Raw genomic sequence first — 23,873 nt, 5'->3', positions numbered from 1 at the left:
AAGATGCTGGAGGAAACAGGTACTAAAGTATCTATATCCACAGTAAAACAAGTCCTATATCGACATAACCTGAAAGGCCGCTCAGCAAGGAAGAAGCCACTGCCTTAAAACCGCCATAAAAAAGCCAGACTACGGTTTGCAACTGCACATTGGGACAAAGATCGTACTTTTTGGAGAAATGTCCTCTGGTCGGATGAAACAAAAATATAACTGTTTGCCATAATGACCATCGTTATGTTTGGAGGAAAAAGGGGGTTGCTTGCAAGCAGAAGAACACCATCCCAACCGTGAAACACGGGGGTGGCAGCATCATGCTGTGGGGGTGCTTTGCTGCAGGAGGGACTGGTGCACTTCACAGAATAGATGGCATCATGAGGAAGGAAAATTATGTGGATATATGAAGCAACATCTCAAGACATCAGTCAGGAAGTTAAAGCTTGGTCGCAAATGGGTCTTCCAAATGGACAATGACCCCAAGCATACTTCCAATGTTGTGGCAAAATGGCTTAAGGACAACAATGTCAAGGTATTGGAGTGGCCATCATAAAGCCATGACCTCAAACCTATAGCAAATTTGTGGGCAGAACTGAAAAAGCGTGTGCGATCAAGGAGGCCTTCAAACCTTACTCAGTTACACCAGCTCTGCCAGGAGGAATGTGCCAAAATTCACCCAACTTATTGTGGGAAGCTTGTGGAAGGCTACCCGAAACGTTTGACCCAAGTTAAACAATTTAAAGGCAATGCTACCAAATACTAATTGAGTGTATGTAAACTTCTGACCCACTGGAAATGTGATGAAATAAATAAAAGCTTAAATAAATCACTCTCTAGTATTATTCTGACATTTCACATTCTTAAAATAAAGTGGTGATCCTAACTGACCTAAAACAGGGTATTTTCACTAGGATTAAATGTCAGGAATTGTGAAAAACTTAGTTTAAATGTATAAGGTGTATGTAAACTTCCGACTTCAACTGTACATGACTCCACCATCGGCTGATTGAGGTCATCACGAACCTCTTCCCATGTCAACCCTGTCATACTCAAATGTCTCCCAGCAGCTTTCACTATTAGCTTAATCCTCTGTTTTAGACTACTTTATCAGTGCTACTGATAGTTCCTGCTTTGAACGTCACCAGCTTTCTCTTTTCTTTCTATACCATATCGCTGCCCACCTGCCCCGTAATCCCCGGTCTAGATGCTCCTACCCATCTCTCCCTTGAACCTGTATCTCCCTGGACCTGGACCACCCTCACTGCCTCAGCATATGACACCCTTCTCTCCACTCTCACTTGTTGCACCTCCACTGCCTGCTTCATAGCCTCACACACACTATATGCAACACTATGAGCACCCCCACAGTTGAAGCACTTTGGTTGTACACCATCTCCACACTTCCCATACTCATGCTCCCCTCCACACCTGGCACACCTCTTTTTCTCTTTACAGACTGGTGCCACATGCCCAAACCTCTGGCATTTATAACATCTTAAAGGCTTCTGTACATAAGCCCTCACATAATAACTAATATATCCTATTGTTACTTTATTTGGCAGTACCCGGTCCTTGAAATGTAACAGAATAGACGTGCTATCTACCCTAACTCCACCCCTTGTTGCTTGCAATCTTTGTACATTCACTAGAACGCCTCCTCTCAAATTGTCCCTTACCTCTTTAGTGCTAACACTCACAGACCATCCTGTTATCACGCCTTTAATCCACTGATTCCCTGCTTGATCAGTCCAGCTGCTCGACCTTACACTTCCCTATTTGCTTCACTCAGAGCTTTTTCCCTCTGCGCCATGTCCTTACAGAACACCAACAAGCTCCCATCTCTTAACACTTTAGCATTGACAACTTCCCCAATCAACTATTTTATCACAGCCGTCAACCTAATCGGACTCATCGCCCCAACTCCACCTTCCTCCCTAAACTTCAGAATCACTTTATGCTCCTCCTCACCTCCATGCTCCCCTTGCATCTTATCTTGCCCTTCCTCTGCACATTCTACCTCCGAACTTCCGCTAGCGTTGGAAGCTAAGTTGCGCTCCTCAAACTTCCTTTTCTGCCTCCATAGACCTCTCGCTCCCCTTCATACCCCTACTCCCGTTCTCTCCCGCTTTCTTTTTCTCTTTCTTACTCCCTCCTTTATTTGTACCGCTATGTTCCATACTTGCTTCACTTTCTTCTCCATCACTATATCCTACCATCTCTGACCCATTCACAGCACAGCCGTGCCGAACCACCGCCACAGAGTAAAGTTTGTTTGTTTTTCAACGATTTATCCCACCTACTCTTGTAACCTTCTCCAAACACAACCTTCCTCGACCGCGCAAGCTAGCCTGAACCTGAAGTTACGACCTTGTCAACAGCCAGACTGTCTGGTTAGCTGTGCTGTTTTTCAGACAGACAAATACCTCCTAGAAAAATCGACCCTACCAGCATGTTGCGGAAATGTGTATGCTAAAACTGAGTGGGGTGTCAGTTACGGAACCCTAACCGTGGGAAGATGGGCGCGGCCCGTCGGAGCCCTATTGGCCATCATTTAATTTGAGCAAATCACACGAATGCGAGGCGTGGCTCCAAATGGCGGCAGGACCCGGGCAAGAACTTGTTGTGTGCTAGCAAAAACATTCCTCCTGACCTCAAAGGGAGAAAAAAACAATACCTTCCAGCTAGCTAATTAGAAAAAGACATAGCTAGCTAATGGCTTCCCGAGAAGAAAAAAGCCTGATACACCTGTAAAATCTGTGGTCGATGTGTGTCGCCCTTTTGGTGAAAACTAGCCCATAAGAAGTACAAACGCCATCTCTTTATTGTTGCCAAGACGTCGGCCTGATACGATTATACTATAGGGCACTAAAGGAGATAACTGGTCCCATCGCTGAGGTGGATGATCTCGCTAAATCAGTCTGTGAAAAGTGTTGCACACTTTTAACAAGGCACTACAAAAGTAGTGGCGAGACTTGGGAGTTTATTTCGGGAGAGAGCCAATACTGTGCCGAAAATACGACAGACAGCTCCCTCACAACGGGCATACAGGAGGAACGTAAACAGAGGTGCACAAGACATGTACGGGGGAGGGTCATTTCCGACTTGAAAACTCGTTGTAGGAAAATGAGCTCAGTTCCCCACTTGGAAAATATCAGAAATGACCAATAGGAAGCTCTACGCAAAAAAACATATGGCTTTTCATGACAATACGCCATGCAAGTTACACGCTCCTACGTCATATTTCAGTGTTTATGTCCCTGGTCTTTTGAATGGGCTTCAAGATTATTTCAAATTCATGAAAATGCCCTCATAAGATATACACAATTATGTTTGTGTTTGAATTTACTTCTGCCAGATGCCTTTTTTAAAGTTTTTGCCATTAAAAGCCTACAAAAGTTAAACTACAAGGCTACTTGCCGAGTCACTTGCATGGCGTATTAAACTGGCATACGAAATGCAGTGTATGTAAATTAACGCTCATACGCACATTTCACACTGATGTCTCCTCCCCGTGTAATTTGGGTTTTTTGGGGAAGGTGTTGTGGGAGATGATTGGTTGGTAGATTAAGCCAATGAGGGAGTTCTATTAAGCTGCCCTGGGTTGAACCGGGCTATGGCCTGTCACGTGTCCAGGCGAAGCCAATGAGGGAGGCGCGCCCTGCTCAAATCGAACTGTAATGAGCGCCGCTCGTTCATATTGGTTGTGTTCCCCTGCTCAGACGTTGCTGACGCATGCCAGATGTTACAACGTTTGTATTTGTATTTTACGTATCAGCTAACAACATGTTATAGCAATGTGGATTATGTGGCACGCAACCATTGGTTGATGCATGGGACAAGACCATCGTCAACAATGCAGCATGGTGCATCATTCAGAAACATCTCTTTTCATAAAACATGTTTGAATTTTCAAAATAGTTTTCATTAGGGAGGCAGAAAGCCATCACTTTTGCATGTGAAAACACAGATTCCTACGTCACTTTTGTTTTGGGACGACTGCTGTCAGCCAGAACAGGCACCTGACTCACGCCCGGGAGGCAGCCCGGTTCGAAATAGAATACAATCAACGCTAACTCTGTTCACCGGGGGCATTAATAGAATCCCCTCACTGCCTATGCGTCGGGTAGATCCTCACAATCTTTTTATTGGCTAACGAAGGCCAAGTTTGACACGTTGGTCCACCAGACCTTTCGGGCATTTGGGCAGAATTAGCTGGGAACGAGATTAGTGCATAGGTGGAACTTAAGGTGATCTTCTTGTCAAAAATTGTGCTGAATAGGTTTTGACTCACAATTTTCCAGACCTACAGTACCAGTCAAATGTTTAGACAAACCTATTCATTCCAGGGTTTTTCTTTATTTTTACTATTTTCTACATTGTAGAATAATAGTGAAGACATCAAAACTATGAAATAACACATATGGAATCATGTCGTAACCAAAAAGGTGTTGGCACTCTTGCCATTCTATCAACCAGCTTCACTTGGAATGCTTTTCCAACAGTCTTGAAGGAGTTCCCACATATATTAGCACTTGTTGGCTGCTTTTCCTTCACTCTGCGTTCCGACTCATCCCAAACCATCTCAATTGGGATAGAGGTCGGGGGATTGTGCAGGCCAGGTCATCTGATGCAGCACTCCATCACTCTCCTTCTTGGTAAAATAGCCCTTACACAGCCTGGAGGTGTGTTGGGTCAATGTCCTGTTGAAAAACAAATGATAGTCCCACTAAGACCAAACCAGATGGGATGGCGTATCACTGCAGAATGCTGTGGTAGCCATGCTGGTTAAGTGTGCCTTGAATTCTAAATGAATCACAGTGTCACCAGCAAAGCACCCCCACACCATAACACCACCTCCTCCATGCTTCACGATAGGAAATACACATGCAGAGATCATCCGTTCACCCACACCACGTCTCACAAAGACACAGCGGTTGGAACCAAAAATCTCTCCACCGGTCTAATGTCCATTGCTCGTGTTTCTTGGCCCAAGCAAGTCTTTTCCTATTATTGGTGTCCTTTAGTAGTGGTTTCTTTGCAGCAACTCGACCATGAAGGCCTGATTCACACAGTCTCCTCTGAACAGTTGATGTTGAGATGTGTCTGTTACTTGAAATCTGTGAAGCATTTATTTGGGCTGCGATTTCGGAGGCTGGTAACTCTAATGAACTTATCCTCTGCAGCAGAGGTAACTCTCGGTCTTCCATTCCTGTGGCGGTCCTCATGACAGCCAGTTTCATCATAGCGCTTGATGGTTTTTGTGACTGAAATTGAAATGTTCCATATTGACTGCCCTTCATGTCTTAAAGTAATGATGGACGTTTCTCTTTGCTTATTTGAGCTGTTCTTGCCCTAATATGGACTTGGTCTTTTACCAAATAGGGCTATCTTCTGTATACCACCCCTACCTTGTCACAACACAACTGATTGGCTCAAACGCATTAAGGAAAGAAATTCCACAAATTAACTTTTAAGAAGACACACCTGTTAATTGAAATGCATTCCAGGTGACTACCTCATGAAGCTGGTTGAGAGAATGCCAAGAGTGTGCAAAGCTGTCATCAAGGCAAAGGGTGGCTATTTGAAGAATCTCAAATATATTTTGATTTGTTTAACACGTTTTTGGTTACTACATGATTCCATGTGTTATTTCATAGTTTTGATGTCTTCACTATTATTCTATAATGTCAAAAATTTTAAAAATAAAGAAAAACCCTTGAATGAGTAAGTGTGTCCAAACTTTTGACTGGTAGTGTATATTTTCTTTGCGGTTATACTTAAACATTTTTTTATAACAATCTACCACAGGCTGTATGGCAGTCGCAAGTAAAACAAACCTTCGCTCGACAGTGACCCAGGAATACCAGGACCCCCCCCAAAATAAGACAATGCCATCTATACCAGTAGTGTTACTTTTATTCAAATTCAACTAGATTAAATCCTTCAGAACATATTTAATGATATGCTGCTTTTTAAAAATGAAACTAGGTGTAACACAGCATTGATTCATAAATATGTAGGAATGCACAACACAATGAAGCATATATATTGCTGGAATGCTTGATCAACTACGGCAGAAACCAAGTTGACTTATAGCACCAGGGTTGTTTAGGTGAACAGACACCTGGGGCGGTTGATTTGTGAGTTGCCCTTCATGCCCGCTCCCATACCCTATAATTCTGTATTTCTTTGTGACTCATTTGTATACAAGTAGGCCAGAAAAGCCACATCCCTGATTGGCAGATGAGTGGCAACCCTGATTAGAAGCACCTGCTGCTCATCGTTTGTTCTTTAAAAATGCTGTTTTGAATTAAAATAAAACTGTACCTACACACTGAAGGATGTAAAGCCGAAACGTCTGTGTACGCTATCCCTGATGCAGTGAAAATAATTTAGAACATCAAATAGTAAGCTTTATGTGAAAAATATTTGAGTGCGAACCCATTACACCTTTTGTCAGTGGTAACCACTGTTCACATCAGAAGTGGTAAATGGGTGTTATTGAGGTATTCAACTGTTCCATTATCTTGCATTGTTCTCTGTACGTACTGTAAAAGAGGTATGTGGTTCTGTTGCTAAATCACACTTTAGTGCTACTTGTAACGGAAATGCATGCACAGTTAGGACGTTCTGCCCAGCACAACTCTCCAGACTCCAGTCCCTGTTTGAAAGCTGTGCTCTCTTCTTGCTGTGGGTCTTACAGGGTGTGTTTGTCAAACAGGTATTCTCCCATGGAGCCATGGGTCTCAGAGGAAGTGAGGCGGGTCAGGCTGCCCAGATGGTCGCCCAGCTTCTTGATGGTGTCGTGGCTGTCGGACAGGAAGTGCTGCTCTAGGAAGTCAGACAGCTAATGAGGAAGTAAATTAGAAGTAAGATTGTATTGTAATGCCCGGTTGCAACAGACACAGCACAGCATTGATATCATACTGGTAGATGCATCCTGCAGGTATTCCTTCAACATTCGATCTGTTCCTCCTTCTCCATATTTGATCTGTTCAAATCACTAACAGACCAACATAGCTGCTATGAGCTTCAGTTATACATAGCTATCATATACATCTGATCTAATAACACTGTAAACATCCATTAAAATATGCACAGCAGTTAATCACAATGGGATAATTATCATGGACTTACATGGGGGTCAGTGTGAGTATTGGCACCACGGTGCACCTCGAGGAGGGACGTGTTGAGGGTTTTCTGAAACTCCAGGGAGAAGGTGATGGCCTCCAGGCCACTTCGCCAGTCCTCCCTGCTGGGTTTCTGAAACAGAGAGACAGACAGCGCATTTCAAGGAATCAGTTTGAGCAAGGCAAGGCCCAGAACCGCTAATCTAGATCACAGAGTAGTTATTTGGGATGCATCAAGCAAAGTTATTTGTATATTAGTGATTCTTCACAGTTCTCCTGCAATGTAGTCAAACAGGCACAGTGACTTGGGTATCACAATTGCATGTAGGGCCCTGACAAATCCGCGTTGAGGAACACGCTGACGGAATAACGGAATCCAAACATTAAAACGGAATACAGTCAATGCATTCTAGCACCTTCCACATTCCATTCCACTTTATAAGAGGTTTTAAAAATAGGTTATATTTGACTCAACATTCCATTACATACATTAAGGCATTGTTGGCAGAATAGATGGATGCAGCTCAATACATTTCTTGATAGTCCCAAAAATATTGCTATCAGGTTGTAAATCCCAGCTGGCCTGGTACCTTGTTTGCTGCCTCCATTCGGGATGCACTGATCAACAGGACTAAAGTTCCCAAAATGTAAGAGGACTCCTGTGGTATTGACATACATGCAGAAATCCAGTCGCTGCACAGCTATTTTCAGGTCTCTCCAGAGGTGTTCGATCAGGTTCAAGTCCGGGCTCTGGCTGGGCCACTCAAGGACATTCAGAGACTTGTCCCGAAGCCACTCCTGTGTTGTCTTGGCTGTGTGCTTAGGGTCATTGTCCTGTTAGAAGGTGAACCTTTGCCCCAGTCTGAGGTCCTGAGCGCTCTTGAGCAGGTTTTCATCAAGGATCTCTCTATACTTTGCTCCGTTCATCTTTCCCTAGATCCTGACTAGTCTCCCAGTCCCTGCTGCTGAAAAACATCCCCACAACATGATTCTGCCACCACCATGCTTCACCGTAGGGATGGTGCCAGGTTTCCTCCAGATGTGACGCTTTGCATTCAGGCCAAAGAGTTCAATCTTTTGTTTCATCAGACCAAAGAATCTTGTTTCTCATGGTCTGAGAGTCCTTTAGCTGCCTTTTGGCAAACTCCAAGTGGGCTGTCATGTGCCTTTTACTGAGGAGTGGCTTCCGTCTGGCCAATCTACCATAAAGGCCTGATTGGTAAAATGCTGCAAAGATGGTTGTCCTTTTGAAAGATTCTCCCATCGCCACAGAGGAACCCTGGAGCTCTGTCAGTGACCATCGGGTTCTTGGTCACCTCCCTGACCAAGGCCCTTCTCCCCCGATTGCTCAGTTTGGCCGGGCAGACAGCTATAGGAAGTGTCTTGGTGGTTCAAACTTCTTCAATTTAAGAATGATGGAGGCCACTGTGTTCTTGGGGACCTTCAATGCTGCAGAAATGTTTTGAAACCCTTCCCCAGATCTGTGCCTCCACACAATCCTGTCTCGGAGCTCTACGGACAATTCCTTCGACCTCATGGTTTGGTTTTTGTTCTGACATGTACTGTCAACTGTGGGACCTTATATAGACAGGTGTGTTCCTTTCCAAATCATGTCCAATCAATTTAATTTACCACAGGTGGACTTCAAGTTGTAGAAACATCTCAAGGATGATAATTGGAAACAGGATGCACCTGAACTAAATTTCGAGTCTCATAGCAAAGGGTCTGAATAATTATGTTAATAAGGTATTTATTTATTTTTATACATTTGCACACATTTCTAAAAAACGGTTTTGGCTTTGTCATTATGGGGTATTGTGTGTAGATTGAGGACATTTTGATTGAATCCATTTTAGAATAAGGCTTTAACGTAACAAAATGTGGAAAAAGGGAAGGGGTCTGAATACTTTCCGAATGCACTGTATATGGAAAAATACACGTTTTAAAATGTAGACCAATCGATTGGTCGAAAGAACAGACTACTTTCGTACAACCAATATATTTTTGGGTCAGGGAAAGCCCTACAGAGAAGTAACACTAAGCTAGCTAGGATAACATTAGATATTTGCATGTTATGTACTGGACGAGGGCTAGCAAGCGGTTTTCAAAACAACGGGATTACCAACTTGAGCAATAAGATCTCAGCTTGCTAGATAGCAAAGCCAACCGAATATACACCTTAGCAAACAATCATTTTGTAAACTAATGTTAGCTTCAACTAACATGACAAGTACATAGACCTATTTCTTTGTAAAACAATGTTAGACAAAGTCTATGATATTAGCCAGAAGGCTCTGCTTCTAGCTAGCTAACCAGTCAAGTCTTTTGAAGAAGCTAGCTATCTAGCATCATCTTTGTAGTGGTTATAATATATGCTGAAACACTAGTTTTCACATTTCAAAATTTTCACAAGAGCATTGCTGTAGCGTTTAAATTCTGTGAATGCCATTTAGTAATTTTAACGAATTCTATCCATATTTAACGAGATCTCCCTGTTGGCAATGCCTGACAACGCACTGGAAATGGCTCCCCTGATAAGAAGAGGGCTTGGAACATTAGAGCGTGAAATTTGCATTGAGGGAATTCGACAATATTCAAAAATGTATTGAACTTAGTAGGAAATCAACTAAATGTATATATAATAAATCATTAAATTTGCCCAAGTTAACCCTATCAGTCCCTAGACCCCAGCAAAATTGGCTTTTGATTTATCTGACTTTCATTTATTTGCATGTCCAGCCCTTATATATTTTTTATTTTACCTTTATTTAACTAGGCAAGTCAGTTAAGAAAAAAGTATTATTTACAATGACGGCCTACACCGGCCAAACCCGGACGACGCTGGGCCAATTGTGCGCCGCCCTATGGGACTCCCAATCACGGCCGGTTGTGATACAGCCTGGAATCGAACCAGGGGGTCTGTAGTGACGCCTCAAGCACCGAGATGCAGTGCCTTAGACCACTGCGCCACTCGGGAGCCTCACAATGAAGTGTTTTAACATTTATTTTCAGGACAACCTGGGCTACAAGTAGAACACAAAACAATGACAAACATTTGCATTCATGAGTTTTAATTGACAAATGTCAATTTAAAAAAACAAGGTCCGCCAAAGCAAAAACACGAAAAAAATGAATTTATATGAGTGCTGTATGTATTGAAATTGTTTGCTCACTGGAAAATTAATATCCAACTAGTCAGTGACAACTGTGTGGAGTTTGTGACAGCAACTAAGTGAGCTTATTACAGTATTATAGACACTATGTCCTTGGATTTCCTATGATCTTCTAACGTTTCTTGTGTAGCTTGTGAACGTCAGAGCAAAACATGTTACATGTGCGTGTTTGTGACAGTCTCAGTTTTTCATAGATAGCTACAAACTACTAAAAGAATAAACCATTCGGACTCTGTAGACGTTTTTGTAAAAATACCTGGCCCTGGGCCCCTTCGGGATCCACCCTTGTTTTACAAACACCGCTCTAGCTCAGCCCCCGTTATTTACACGAACTAATGGTTGGTACCAATGGATGCAGAAGATGTTTAAAAGGGGTTAGAAGTCAAAATCGTGCCAGCGTCACGGTGGGACTCATTTGGTTAATAAGACATGAACAGAAAGCATGTGATTCTGTGTGTTGTGTGCGGTGCGAGCATATGCCTAGTCTACGCTTTTCATAGCCATTAGCGATAACGCTAATTGTCTGCTGGTGGATGGAAAGGCTTTCCCAAAAACCTTATCAATTAAATGTTAACTACAAAGTTGCCAATGCCTACCTGGCAGAAGGATATCATGATTATTTTCATTAATCCCGTGGCCATTTGTTCTGCAAACCCTGCAATCACATGAGCACTACAGAAACACTGGTAACCAAACAATGGTCTCTGGCTGGTGGGCATTGCATTTACGTCATTTAGCAGACGCTCTTATCCAGAGCGACTTACAAATTGGTGCATTCACCTTATAGCCAGTGGGATAACCACTTTACAAAATGTTTATTTTTTTTGATATTTTTTTTGGGGGGTGGGGGTAGAAGGATTACTTTATCCTATCCCAGGTATTCCTTAAAGAGGTGGGGTTTCAAGTGTCTCCGGAAGGTGGTGAGTGACTCCGCTGTCCTAGCGTCGTGAGGGAGCTTGTTCCACCATTGGGGTGCCAGAGCAAGGCCAATGCCTACCTGGGTAACTACATTTCTTACATTTTTCTCAGATCTCAAAAGTGGTCTCCTGGTGTGATTTAAGCATTGTTGTAGACTTAGAAAAACAACAAAACTGGATGTTCTATAAAAAAAATTGAGATTTTGAGATCAAACCTGAAAACATAAATTGAAAAAATGGTCCTGGGAAAACAAAAATGGAGAAAAGCGGAATTTGGGAAAAAACTTAATCAGGCCAAACATTTAACTGATTTTATAGGGCCCTATACATGGGTAAATTATGATAGTGAGGGAGAGGGCAATTCCAGGACAGTAAATTCAGCTGCCAGTCTCAGGTACAAAGGCCTTAAAAGCAAAATAGGAGTGAGCATGTTTTGTAGTTAACCGGGGAGAAATAGTGACTTACAGCGATGGTCTGAAGGAGAACGTGACCACCTCTCATATTCTGTTATTCCAGCAATTTCTCTGCTTGCACCCTCTCCTTCACGGAGCACTCCAGGAAAAAACTAGAGAAGCTGGGCAAAGCCACGTCGTCCCTGTCGAAATACATCCCCTAGGAGAGAACAGAGAAATAAAACATGAAATACACATTGGATAAAAACAGGTCAGTAACATCAACAGATCACATGTTTTTATAACATGCAGGAGCACAGAGGAGAAAATAGCCAGTGACATCAATAAGGGATCATCGTGTTGGGTTTTAATTTTTTAATTGGATCTGTATGTGATGAATAGCTTGGAAGGAATGCATTAATGAGGAGCACTGTACTGATATGGATTGTTTCACATAACAGGCTGATAAGAACACTCTCTCTTTGTTGTCTGTGAAACTGTCCTTGAACATGGCTACAGTGGATTTGTGTATTTTCGGTGCTGACTCCGCAGGTTATTATCATAGCAACTATGCCTGGCAACAAATGGAACGGATTGGCTGAAATGGAGTCTGGACCACACTCAGTCCTTTGCTCTGGTTGGCCAACAGAAGAGGTGGAGGCTTTCTGTCAGAGTATTTGAAGAAGAGCTTAGAACAATGGATCAGTTCTCTGTCGGCCCTGCGTGGTTTTTCAGTGAGCCCGTATACGAACCTTCATACTTATCATACATACATTTTGCATATAATAAATTAAGCTTGGATTGAAGATCTCTTGATTCTTATTCCAATACCAGATTTGAATTACGCAATTTCTAACAATTGGTGACCTCCGACTGTGATCTGGTAGCGGAACTTCACTTCGCTGGAATTCACCCAGCCTATTGGACATCACTGTCATCGAACTGTGTTTCACAAATTGCCCGGGCTTCTATAAAAGGTAAGCAAAACACCTATTGTAATATAACTGAAGTTTTGCACATTGGCTTTATCCAAATAAATTTTGTGAAGCACCTGTTTGATGTAAGTGAACCCTATTGTACTATAAATAACAATTACAGTATACTACTTCGATTTCATAATATACTATGCAAATGTTTGATAATTGTGATGGTTAAACCCATGGGAGTACAAACTATGACTAGAGGTTCATAGGTGGCACTTTAAAGCGAATAAAGTGTGACCTATGGTTAGAGGGTGTGACTCCCATAGGATGTATTTTAAATTAACAGTGTGACCTATGGTTAGAGGGTGTGACTCCCATAGGATGTATTTTAAATTAACAGTGTGACCTATGGTTAGAGGGTGTGACTCCCATAGGATGTATTTTAAATTAACAGTGTGACCTATGGTTAGAGGGTGTGACTCCCATAGGATGTATTTTAAATAAACAGTGTGACCTATGGTTAGAGGGTGTGACTCCCATAGGATGTATTTTAAATAAATGGTGTGACCTATGGTTAGAGGGTGTGACTCCCATAGGATGTATTTTAAATAAATGGTGTGACCTATGGTTAGAGGGTGTGACTCCCATAGGAGGTGTTTTAAATAAGTAGTGAACTATGGTTAGAGGGGTCTGACTCCCATAGAAGATATTCTACACAAGTGGTGTGACAGTACGGTTTATGACTTAAAAATCATAGGAAGCATGATAAAAGGTTAGACAGTGAGAGTGTGGTCGTGTGAATGAGAGTGTGAATGATAAACCAGTATACCTTGATAGAAAACTAATTGGGAATCAAAGACGTCTGTGCCTGTCCAAACTGTATAATTTGGGGATAACTGTTGGGTTTGTGGTTGCTTAAACCATATAACCCGTTAATAACAATTAGGAACATAAAGCTAAAGTAATGAATGACTAGTGTGACTGAACTGAAACGTGTGAGCTGATATGATTGAACTGTGGCGTTTGACCCTGCAAAATACTGGTTAAACAATTAGACTGAAATATTTTGGTTTATCGTTTCAATATAAACATGCACCAGCTTTGACTAATTAGGTGGGAGTGATTTGATTTAAATAAATAGACTAAAATACTTTAAATAACCACAGAATATTGGAAACACTAAAACAGCTCCTCGAAGAAGCCTGCTCCCACCCGAGCACTGGAGAGAGAGTTGCGAGGGGAGGGGCTGGAGAGAGCGAAACTGTGGCTTTTGGAGCGAGGAAAGACTGGAGTTGGCTGGGAACACCACGGGGTGATTATTTGAGAGGTGCATGTGGGTTTCTGACGAGGGATGAGATGGGTGAGAAAGTAGAGAATATTTACATTTGCATTTTTGGTGATTTGGCAGACGCTCTTGTCCAGAGCTAAGTTGAGGGTAATTTGTAATACTGTGCAAATTGTGAAGAAGATTATAATTTGGTAATAATATATTTGATTTGAACCATAAAATAACAGAAGAGAGAGTGGAGGAATGGGAATTGGATAATGAATTACCAATATTAACTAAAGTGATTGTTTAGGTAGGTGGTAATATTGACACATGGCCAAATCATGTGTCAAAAAGGGGGATGGTTGGATTAGATATTAAATATATACGAAGGAGAGGACAAAATACTTTAAAAAAACAAACATGTATGATAGTTTATTAACCACACCTGTATGTCAGAGGTTTTGTGCCCCACAGGTGAACTAAAGGAGAAGGTGACCCACTCTATCTAACCAGGAGACTGAAGCAGGCCTGGCGGGAAGGGCCCTACCAAGTACTGCCTTTGCCAGCAGAATAGCTGAGAGATCCATTTGGGTGCATGTCACTCACTGCAAAAAGGTAAACCCAGCTACACCTGACGAACAAACACAGAGTTAGGAGAAAGATCCGATCACCACAAGGGCTCGGGGGTTGGCTCCTTAACGAAGATTCCCTTACCCTGTCTGACCATCCCTGTGTGAGTTCGATAGAAGGTAAAGCAATGGGTTGGCCTCTGGCATCTGACATGTTCTCAGGGCGAGGGTGGGGATTCACAGGTCTCCCGACGGTAGGTAGCTGTCTGATTGTGGGGGCCATATTCCTAACACACACGGACCCTCCTGTTTCAGCCAGAAGTGGTAGTTAACCTAACACAAGTTGAAAAGGCATAGGAGACAGCTAGACGTAGGGAAAGGGGAAATACTAGGGACTTTAGGGAAGGACATCACCAATCTCCATACACAGTTTAGGGACAGGTGGAGTATTGTGAAAGTAGGGAATTATCAGAAATGGCAGTGCGACCCATATGAGGGTAGGTACTGTCTGAAAGTCTGAATTATGCTAAAACAGATTACAGACCTGACAAGTGAGATATCTTCTTCAGCTGGGGCACCCTATAGAGTAAACCTCTCTGAGGGAGGTAGTGAGACAGTGCAAACTATAGACCTGAAGGAAGTAGTACAGATGGAGACGGAGTAAATAGATTTTAACCTGTGGTTGGAATGGATTCAGTATACGGTCTAAAGAGGACTGTTATGCCTGTAGGACAGCCAAACCAGGGTTAACAACTACTCCGTTCCCATTGACAGGCTTTGACTCTCTGTCAGGTTTATCCTCCATGCAAGCCACCTGGGAATGTGGTGAACGAGTCTTATGGTAACTTGCACTATCTGTTTCCCCCGATAAACAAAGTCATCCCGACCTGGGTTGCCTCAGTTTGAAGTCACAGGGGATTCTAATTATTTTTCTAGGACTAGTAAGACAGGATACAGGGTAGGGCCTCTTAGCTCCTGCTCCCACACAGAGAATGTCACAACTAAAAGAGACCATGACTAATCTCTCCTCTTTGTTGCAGCCAGAGGATTTTAGGACCCAAAACCAGACCCGTGCTGACATCTGATGGATGTGTGGTGATAACTGATTGTGAACTCAACTACATATGTAAACAATCAAACGTGTCAGAGACTGGTGAGTTGTCACGTAGAAAGTAGGACCTCCTCCCGGGATCCTTTGATGAAAGGATATATATTGATGGGATCCACAATCAGATCGCAGCTGGGTTTGAATCAAGTATTTTCTGGTGGTCAACAATTAATAAAAATGTAGATTGGATAAATTATATTTAATATAACCAGCAAAAGATTTATAAACCACACTCGTGATGCAATAAAGGGATTAGCTGAGCAGACAGCGGCAACTAGCTTAATGACATGGCAGAATAGAATAGCTTTAGATATGCTTTTGGCTGAGCGTGACGGGGTTTGTGTTCTGTTTGGATATATGTGCTGTACTTTCATCTCCAACAATATAGCACCGGACGGGCCCGTGACCAAAGCGCTTGAGTGACCATCACCATGCTGGCGAACGAACTGGCTGAGAACTCTGGTATTGATAGCTCCATAAACAGTTGGTTTGATAACATATTTGGTAAATGGAAAACTATTGTTGTAACTATTCTGGGTGAAGTTATAGCTTCTATGGGTATACTTGTTCTTTGTGGATGTTGTCTTATTTCCTGTGTCTGAGGGTTGGTGAGAAAAGGAGATGGAGAAGGTGGTTTACAAACAGATGGTGAGATACGGCCCAATCCCGGACTCCGACCTAAGGAATGAAGGATATGACCTACCAGCCTTGGTGGAGTGACACTCTAGAGGGTGTCTAAAGGGGGCCAAAATGTACTTCCCTGTTGGTGTTTTATGTTTTAATAATCTTATGTTTTGTGTTCTATTAATCCTGTGTTTTATGCTTTATTAATCAAGTTAACCATTGAGAATGTTTGTCTTTCCTTATGTGAAGGTTTGAAGTGCCTGGGTGACTTGTGGCCAACCGTTTGCGAAGTTGGGTGTCGATGGAAGGACTTTTATTATCAAATTGTCTATTAATAAAAGTGTTTATTTTTGTTTGTATTGTATTTTAATGAGTGACACCCTAGAGGGCGTCAAAAGGGGGAATTGTTGGGTTTTATTTTTTAATTGGATCTGTATGTGATGAATAGCTTGGAAGGAATGCATTAATGAGGAGCACTGTACTGATATGGATTGTTTCACATAACAGGCTGATAAGAACACTCTCTCTTTGTTGTCTGTGAAACTGTCCTTGAACATGGCTACAGTGGATTTGTGTATTTTCGGTGCTGACTACGCAGGTTATTATCATAGCAACTATGCCTGGCAACAAATGGAACGGATTGGCTGAAATGGAGTCTGGACCACACTCAGTCCTTTGCTCTGGTTGGCCAACAGAAGAGGTGGAGGCTTTCTGTCAGAGTATTTGAAGAAGAGCTTAGAACAATGGATCAGTTCTCTGTCGGCCCTGCGTGGTTTTTCAGTGAGCCCGTATACGAACCTTCATACTTATCATACATACATTTTGCATATAATAAATTAAGCTTGGATTGAAGATCTCTTGATTCTTATTCCAATACCAGATTTGAATTACGCAATTTCTAACAATCGCTTTCACCTGGATTCACCTGGTCAGTCTGTCATGGAAAGAGCAGGTGTTCTTAATATTTTGTATATACATATTATATAGATCATACCAGGAAGAGGTATGTGTAGGATGCAGTCAGCTTGATGTTCACCAGGTTGTTGATGTTCACCTCACTCTCTGGGTGGAAGTTGTGATTTACCTGCGACTGCATCTCTGAAATGGCAAAATAGACATGAAATTAACTAAAAGATAAATAGGTCACTGGTATGAAATATATATTGACTAATTTAATAAACCATATGTTCACCCACACCATTACTAGTAACTAGCAACTTTCTTTTCTGCAATGAAACAAAGGCATCGATTTTAAATAATAAGCGTAGTCTTTGGAGTTATGAAATCATAGCTAATATAACTCATGTCTACATGAAGCGGAGTCCGTGCAGCTGTATGTATAGCCTACTCATTGTAAATGTTGCAATTACACTAGGCAGCCCTAGTATTTATATATCATATCAGGGTTTCCGGCAGCATTTTAATTTAATGGGCATTTGAGGAATTTACTGGACCCATAACCCAATTAGGGTCGCACCCACGGTGCTCAGAATGACAGAAATCACATTATGGTTATTCATCTTAACAGAACATGCAACTCAAGGATGCAACGGTGTGTGTCCTTCTTACCGAATTCCGATGCGCACTTTGACGATAGAATAACTGCCACATTTACTTTTCCTCAGCCAACAAGACGAGTAACGAACAGCAAAATCACTAGCCTATGTCAATCTAATATCCCCTATAGTAGAAAAGTTGACATTCTATTGGTCAGCTTGTCGTTTTGTGCGAGAAAGAAATGGCCTATTCCAAACAGACTCTGGGACAGTTGTGGGACGATAAAAGCAATAAGGCTGATGCAATAGATCAGAACGATTAGCTTAAAATGTTCATCAATTTATTTCTTCACGTTATAAGCGCAGCAATGAGCACAGGCTGTAGGCTACGTGCAAATGTTTGTTCCATAATACAATTGGCGGGAAAACACCGGGCAAAAGCGCACCAACACATTGTCAAAAGCGCACCGCACTGCGAGCGGTTTCATGTGACAGAGATGAAAATATCCGTTAGAAATGTTGAAAGAGGGGAGATCTAAAGATGCAACAACTAGCGTGGGTTGCTAATATGACTATTACATGCACTTGAATGGGAAGCACACTTCAATTACCAGTTGAGAAATAAATAGTAGGCCTAGCCCTTTTTAATTGTTAATTGTTTTTTTTCAATTTGCCTAAAATGACATACCCAAATCTAACTGCCTGTAGCTCAGGACCTGAAGCAAGGATATCCATATTCTTGATACCATTTGAAAGGAAACACTTTGAAGTTTGTGGAAATGTGAAACTAATGTAGGAGAATATAACACATTAGATAAAAAAGTGTTTTCTATTTATTTTTTTGTTCCGTCATGTTTGAAATGCAAGAGAAAGGCCACAATATAATATTGCAGTTTAGGCGGAATTTAGATTTTGGCCACTAGATGGCAGCAGTGTGTGTGCAAAGTTTCAGATTGATTCAGTGAAGCATTGCAATACTGGACTATTTTGTATCAAGTCTGCCAAAATGTGCCGAATTGGTCAAATTATACATTTATGTACACAACTATAGAGAACATAGAAAAGTGATATGGTAATAGAAAATGTACGTTTACACACTCCCAGGAATGACATACATGGTGGTCTCTGTAGCTCAGCTGGTAGAGCACGGCGCTTGTAACGCCAAGGTAGTGGGTTCGATCCCCGGGACCACCCATACACAAAAATGTATGCACGCATGACTGTAAGTCGCTTTGGATAAAAGCGTCTGCTAAATGGCATATAATAATAATAATAATCTCTGGGACCCTTAGGATGACAAATCAGAGCAAGATTACTGAATGTAAATACATTATTTACCTTCAGAGGTGAATGTATCAAACCAGTTGCCGTGATACGTTTTTGTTGTTGTGCACTCTCCTCAAACAATAGCATGGTCTTTTTTCACTGTAATAGCTACTGTAAAATGGACAGTGCAGTTAGATTAACAAGAATGTAAACTTTCTGCCCATATAAGACATGTCTATGTCCTGGAAGGTTAGCTGTTACTTAAAACAGTCATGCTAATCACATTAGCGCACGTTAGCTCAACTGTCCCATACACATGACACCGATCCCATAGAGGTTAACACGTGATTGCATTTAGAATTGTTACCTAATGATTGGGCTTATAACAGCACGTTTCACTCCAGCAGCAACTAATGAGCTGTTTGAGAAGTTGTAGCAGCAGCTCTTGCGCTGTCTGACAGACTGTCCGCTCTATATGCTGTGCTCGTGTGATAAACATAACGATTAATGAAAATACACATCCACCAATTGAATTCCACTAAATGATGCAAATTGACCAATAGACCAGCTAAATGTATTTCCATCAACTGTTTTTTTCTTCTTCTTTTTTTCGGACAATTGGCTGGCGATTTATTTAAATCGGCTTTTCCCCAAAAAAATGTGGCCAAAAGACTGCTATTACCGGCTAATGGAAACCCTGCATATCATGTGTCGTGGGGTAAGGGGAGATCAAATTAAAAGGTTTTATTCAGCTAAGGTGGCAGACACAGCTGTCTAACGCAAGCCATACTCAATAGGTGGCAGAGTTTGTGAGCAGAGTTGAGAGGTTAGAAATGCCGCTCATCGCTCATGGAGCAGTGCGCAAGGGTGCTCCACGTCCTTTCCAACCGCTCCGCGCTCACAGGTTTAAAAAAATGAAGCTCAAAATTCGCTCCATTCAATAAAATCACAATTGAACCAACACCCAACTATTATTGTGACTACCTGGACCTACCATTTGGTTTTTAAGTATTGAAACCAAACCATATGATTTGAATGAAAAGTATTTTAATAAACATGAAAAGTTGAATGTAAGAAGTGCTCATCATTTCAAATAGGCTACATGTCATATTAAATAGCATATAAACACTAAGTAGGTCAGGAGCCACACAGGGAGGCAGAGAAAAAAAGAAGGAATTATTTAGGCTATATTATTTCAATTATTTCAAGGCCATAGCCTACAAAGAAATACATTTGCGAGTGCGACACACTAGGCTGGTAGGGACATAAAGGGCTCAGTATTTAAACATTTTGTTGTATTAAATCATTATAGTCTATAAATTGTGCATATAGGCTGTGACTTACTAAGAATTAAATAGAAATTAAACTAAAAATGACTTATGAATTCATTTTTAGAAACACGAGTTTGGCCAGTCTGTGGCTTCAGGCTCATGCAATGGTGCCTTGAGAGCAGCGGAGAATATCCTCGCCACACTTGCAGAGCCACTGGGAATGCTAAACACCCCTTTGGCCACTATTGCCAGGCTGGGCAGAGATGTAGAGTTGTTTTTTTATTTTTAGGTAAGCCTAAAAAGGTTTTTAGGCTAAATAACCCAATCAAAACAGAAAGCTCCTTGAACGTGGGAATATGCCAGGCCAATTGGGCCAAAATCAATGATGGCCTATTGTATAGATAGAACAAAAATGAATGAAACGTTAAGAGCTCTGATTTGTCTATAAATAATTTGCTACAATGACACACTTAGTTATCTACCCACCTCATTCCTTTATTTTAGCATGTGCATGTAGTAAGTACACCATCATGCTTTTGGGATACATGTCTTTTCACATTCCACAATGATTTTTTAGTTGTGGACACTAGATCACTGCACTACCTCTCTTGGTCCTCATCTTTGTAAGTCACCTTGATGTTGCACCTGTGTGTTTTATCAGTTTCTTTATGAAAACATTTAGCGAACTCCATGACAGTAGCTAAAGCAAGGGGCTATAGCAGCACACAAGTAGACTACAAATGCATGCTGGGCCGAGCATGCCCTGAGCCATGAAGTGAGCGCTACTGGAGCGAAATTGGAAAGGGTGAGAAGACCGACGTTCCAGCCTTTGGGAATCTCGCTCCATGCTACAGTGAAATTGGGCACACTCCGCTCCAGCTTCGCTCACATACTCTGATAGGTGGATCGCGGTCTGTATTCTGACCCAGAACGGACCGCGGGTCCAGACAAAAAAAAGGAACAAATGTGGTAGTGCAGGGCAGTTTTTATTTTGTTATGTCATTCACTGACAGACAGAACTGATTATAACCGGTCAGAAATGTCCAGCTGATCCACTAACCAATATTAGCTAGGTAGGTAAGTTAGGCTAAGCAGCTATCTAAATCGTGTGGTTCTCATTGCCAAGTCAAATACCCAGGGGCCTATTGATGTTGTTTTTTGTTTTTTTTTGGGGGGGGGGGGGGGGGGTTACTCAAGTATATCAATACACAAGACATGGCAGGAAATGTGCTTTAAAGTTGCTAAATGTTCTCTCAGCCCCATGGCAAAATGTGAAACTGCAGGAAATTAGTTTTGAAACGGCATAAAAATAAAATCAGCCAACAAGATGTGTTAATAGTGAACAGTTTGGGGTCGCATTGTTGCGAGGTGGGGGTTTCTTACTACACTGATAAATTAAAATATCCATCTGGACCTTTGCCATCTAGCTAACCCAAAGGCCGGCAGATGGCCACATTGAGTCGTTTCATCTTACCGTCCACAGAGAATGCATGCAGCTAGCTATACATGTATCAACGTGGACCGGTTCGTATTGAAAAAGCATTCTCCATTCAGGCTGCAAATCCGACGATTTCCTCGTTAATGGCGAGAAGGCAGAAAAAAAGCGGGAAATAAGCCTACCATTCCACCACCATGGATAATGGGTTATGCCTAGGAATGCTAGTCCCGGATGTTGCTATTGCGTTCAGCCAATCAGGTTGCAGGAACCTGTTTACCCCAGGCTGAATGTGGGGCGCAAAATCAGGATTTAGCATGGTGGTGGAAAATCGTGTTTCGCAAAGAAAATACGCATATTTCCCGCATTCTTGCCATTAAATCGAGTTAAGGAGGAAGTCGACGCATTTGCAGTCTCTATGGAGAACGAAAACCGGTACACGGGGGATGTGAGTGTATAGCCGGCTGCATCTATTCCCTTTGGACGGTTAGATTAAACGTCTCGATATCTGCCGGCCTTTGGGCTACCACTTAGCTAGGATAAGAGTGACCGGGCCTTCTAAAATAGTACTTAAGTACCCCTGGTCTAACATATCTCGAATCCTGGACTTAACAAATAAAGGCATGCCCATACATTGCAAAGTTTGGCAGGTTGGGACTTGCCAAGCAGTCTAAGTAATGCGCGACAGTGAGTGTAGTGACCTACAGTACAGTAACGGTAGCTCGCTAACAGACAAAAACGAGGAATGCAGATCAAGACAAACTAGCTTTCTAACTGGCTAGGTCACCAACACGGGTGTACTTCTCTGATAAGGAACGTTAGAGATAGTCGTTAGCTACCTAGCTAGCTTGTTGGTGTTACCCAAATCAATATTAGCTATCCACAGTAAACAACTTAAATAATGTCTCACAGCTAACGTTAGCTTGTAAACCTCCAGCTAATTGCATTGACGTATCAAATACTGAAGTACCAGAATGTTGTACTTACTTTCTCCCTTTTGTTTCTAATCACTACCAGAGCAGCTAGTTAGTTGACCTGAGAAACAGCGCTTTCCTCTTCGATTAGGTTTTACGGCGGTTGGCATCCAATAAATGTTGCATTACCGCCAACTACTAGACTGGAGTATAACTCCCTTATACTTTGCTTAATTTTTTTTATTTTAAATACCATACCATCTAACACTACACTAAAAAAAAGAAAAAATAACTATAATAATAATAATAACTACCATACTCCACTATTTATTCCTACTTCATGCCAACAGCCTTACTGGGCTATCAGTTACTTGTCAACAACACTTAAGATGTACTTCTGGGTCACATTATGTCATACATTTTCCTAATAAAAGTAATTAACCTGTATTTATTAATGATGTATGAAAAATAATTGTCTAAACATGAACAATTATTCATATTTTTTCATATTTAGGTGACATTTGCATAAATGTTTGGTTTTAAAACATGTTCCGAGGTCAAATAAATGCCCCCAATGCAAATCACTGTATATCAGTGGAGGCTGCTGGCGGGAGGACTGCTCATAATATAGGCTGGAACAGAGTGTTCTGTCTGGAAAGAACACTCCGTTCCAGCCATTATTATGAGCCGTCCTACCCTCAGCAGCCTCCACTGCTGTATTGCCATTACATATTGGCTTATAGAGAAAAAACTATTATTTGTGCCAATGTAAAAGTGGGCTGGAGTGTACTCGGTAAGGTCTGTAGAATCTATATATTGTGTCATTTCATGGGGCTCTGAATAATATGGAGTGTTGCTGGCGTGGTCAAACAGCTTAAAAATGGGTGCCTGGACACTATATGGTACAAATATAGCACTGTACAGGAAAAACAATCCATTGTGTGTATATAAAACCTGTGTCCAGTCTACTCACTTGAGTCCCTAGAATACAAAACAGATGGGTTTGAACAAAAAGCTAGGTCATAAGAAGTGTTGCTGGACTTTTACTGTGTTCAAACAACTTAAAGTGAGGTGCCTGGACACTACAGTGCCTTCAGAATGTATTCATACCCCTTGACTTATTCAACATTTTGTTGTGTTACAGCCTGAATTCAAAATGGATTAAATAAATAAAAAAATTCACCCATCTACACACAATACCCCATAATGAAAAAATGGAAACATGAAAATGAAATACAGAAATATCTACCAGTCAAAAGTTTTGACATACTTACTCATTCAAGGGTTTTTCTTTATTTTTACTATTTTTTACATTGTAGAATAATAGTAAAAACATCAAAACTATTAAATAACACACATGGAATCATGTAGTAACCAAAAACGTGTTAAAC

General features: G+C 41.6%; 1 pseudogene across 1 annotated transcript; it reads right to left on the bottom strand.

Moving 5' to 3' along the window:
* Positions 1 to 5,892: 5,892 nt before the first annotated feature.
* Positions 5,893 to 22,640, bottom strand: LOC311126333 (ferritin, lower subunit-like; annotated as a pseudogene). The gene is made up of 5 exons: positions 22,556 to 22,640; positions 17,095 to 17,198; positions 11,680 to 11,826; positions 7,132 to 7,257; positions 5,893 to 6,841 (listed from the first exon to the last, which is right to left on the bottom strand). The product of its transcript is annotated as a ferritin, lower subunit-like (transcript).
* Between the last annotated feature and the right edge of the window lie 1,233 nt (positions 22,641 to 23,873).

This window comes from Coregonus lavaretus (assembly GCF_964263955.1).
Source record: "Coregonus lavaretus genome assembly, contig: HAP1_SCAFFOLD_316, whole genome shotgun sequence".
In the NCBI taxonomy this organism is placed as follows: Eukaryota; Metazoa; Chordata; class Actinopteri; order Salmoniformes; family Salmonidae; genus Coregonus; species Coregonus lavaretus.
Note: the sequence above shows the minus strand (reverse complement) of the source record. Positions and strands in the feature narration are given on the sequence as shown.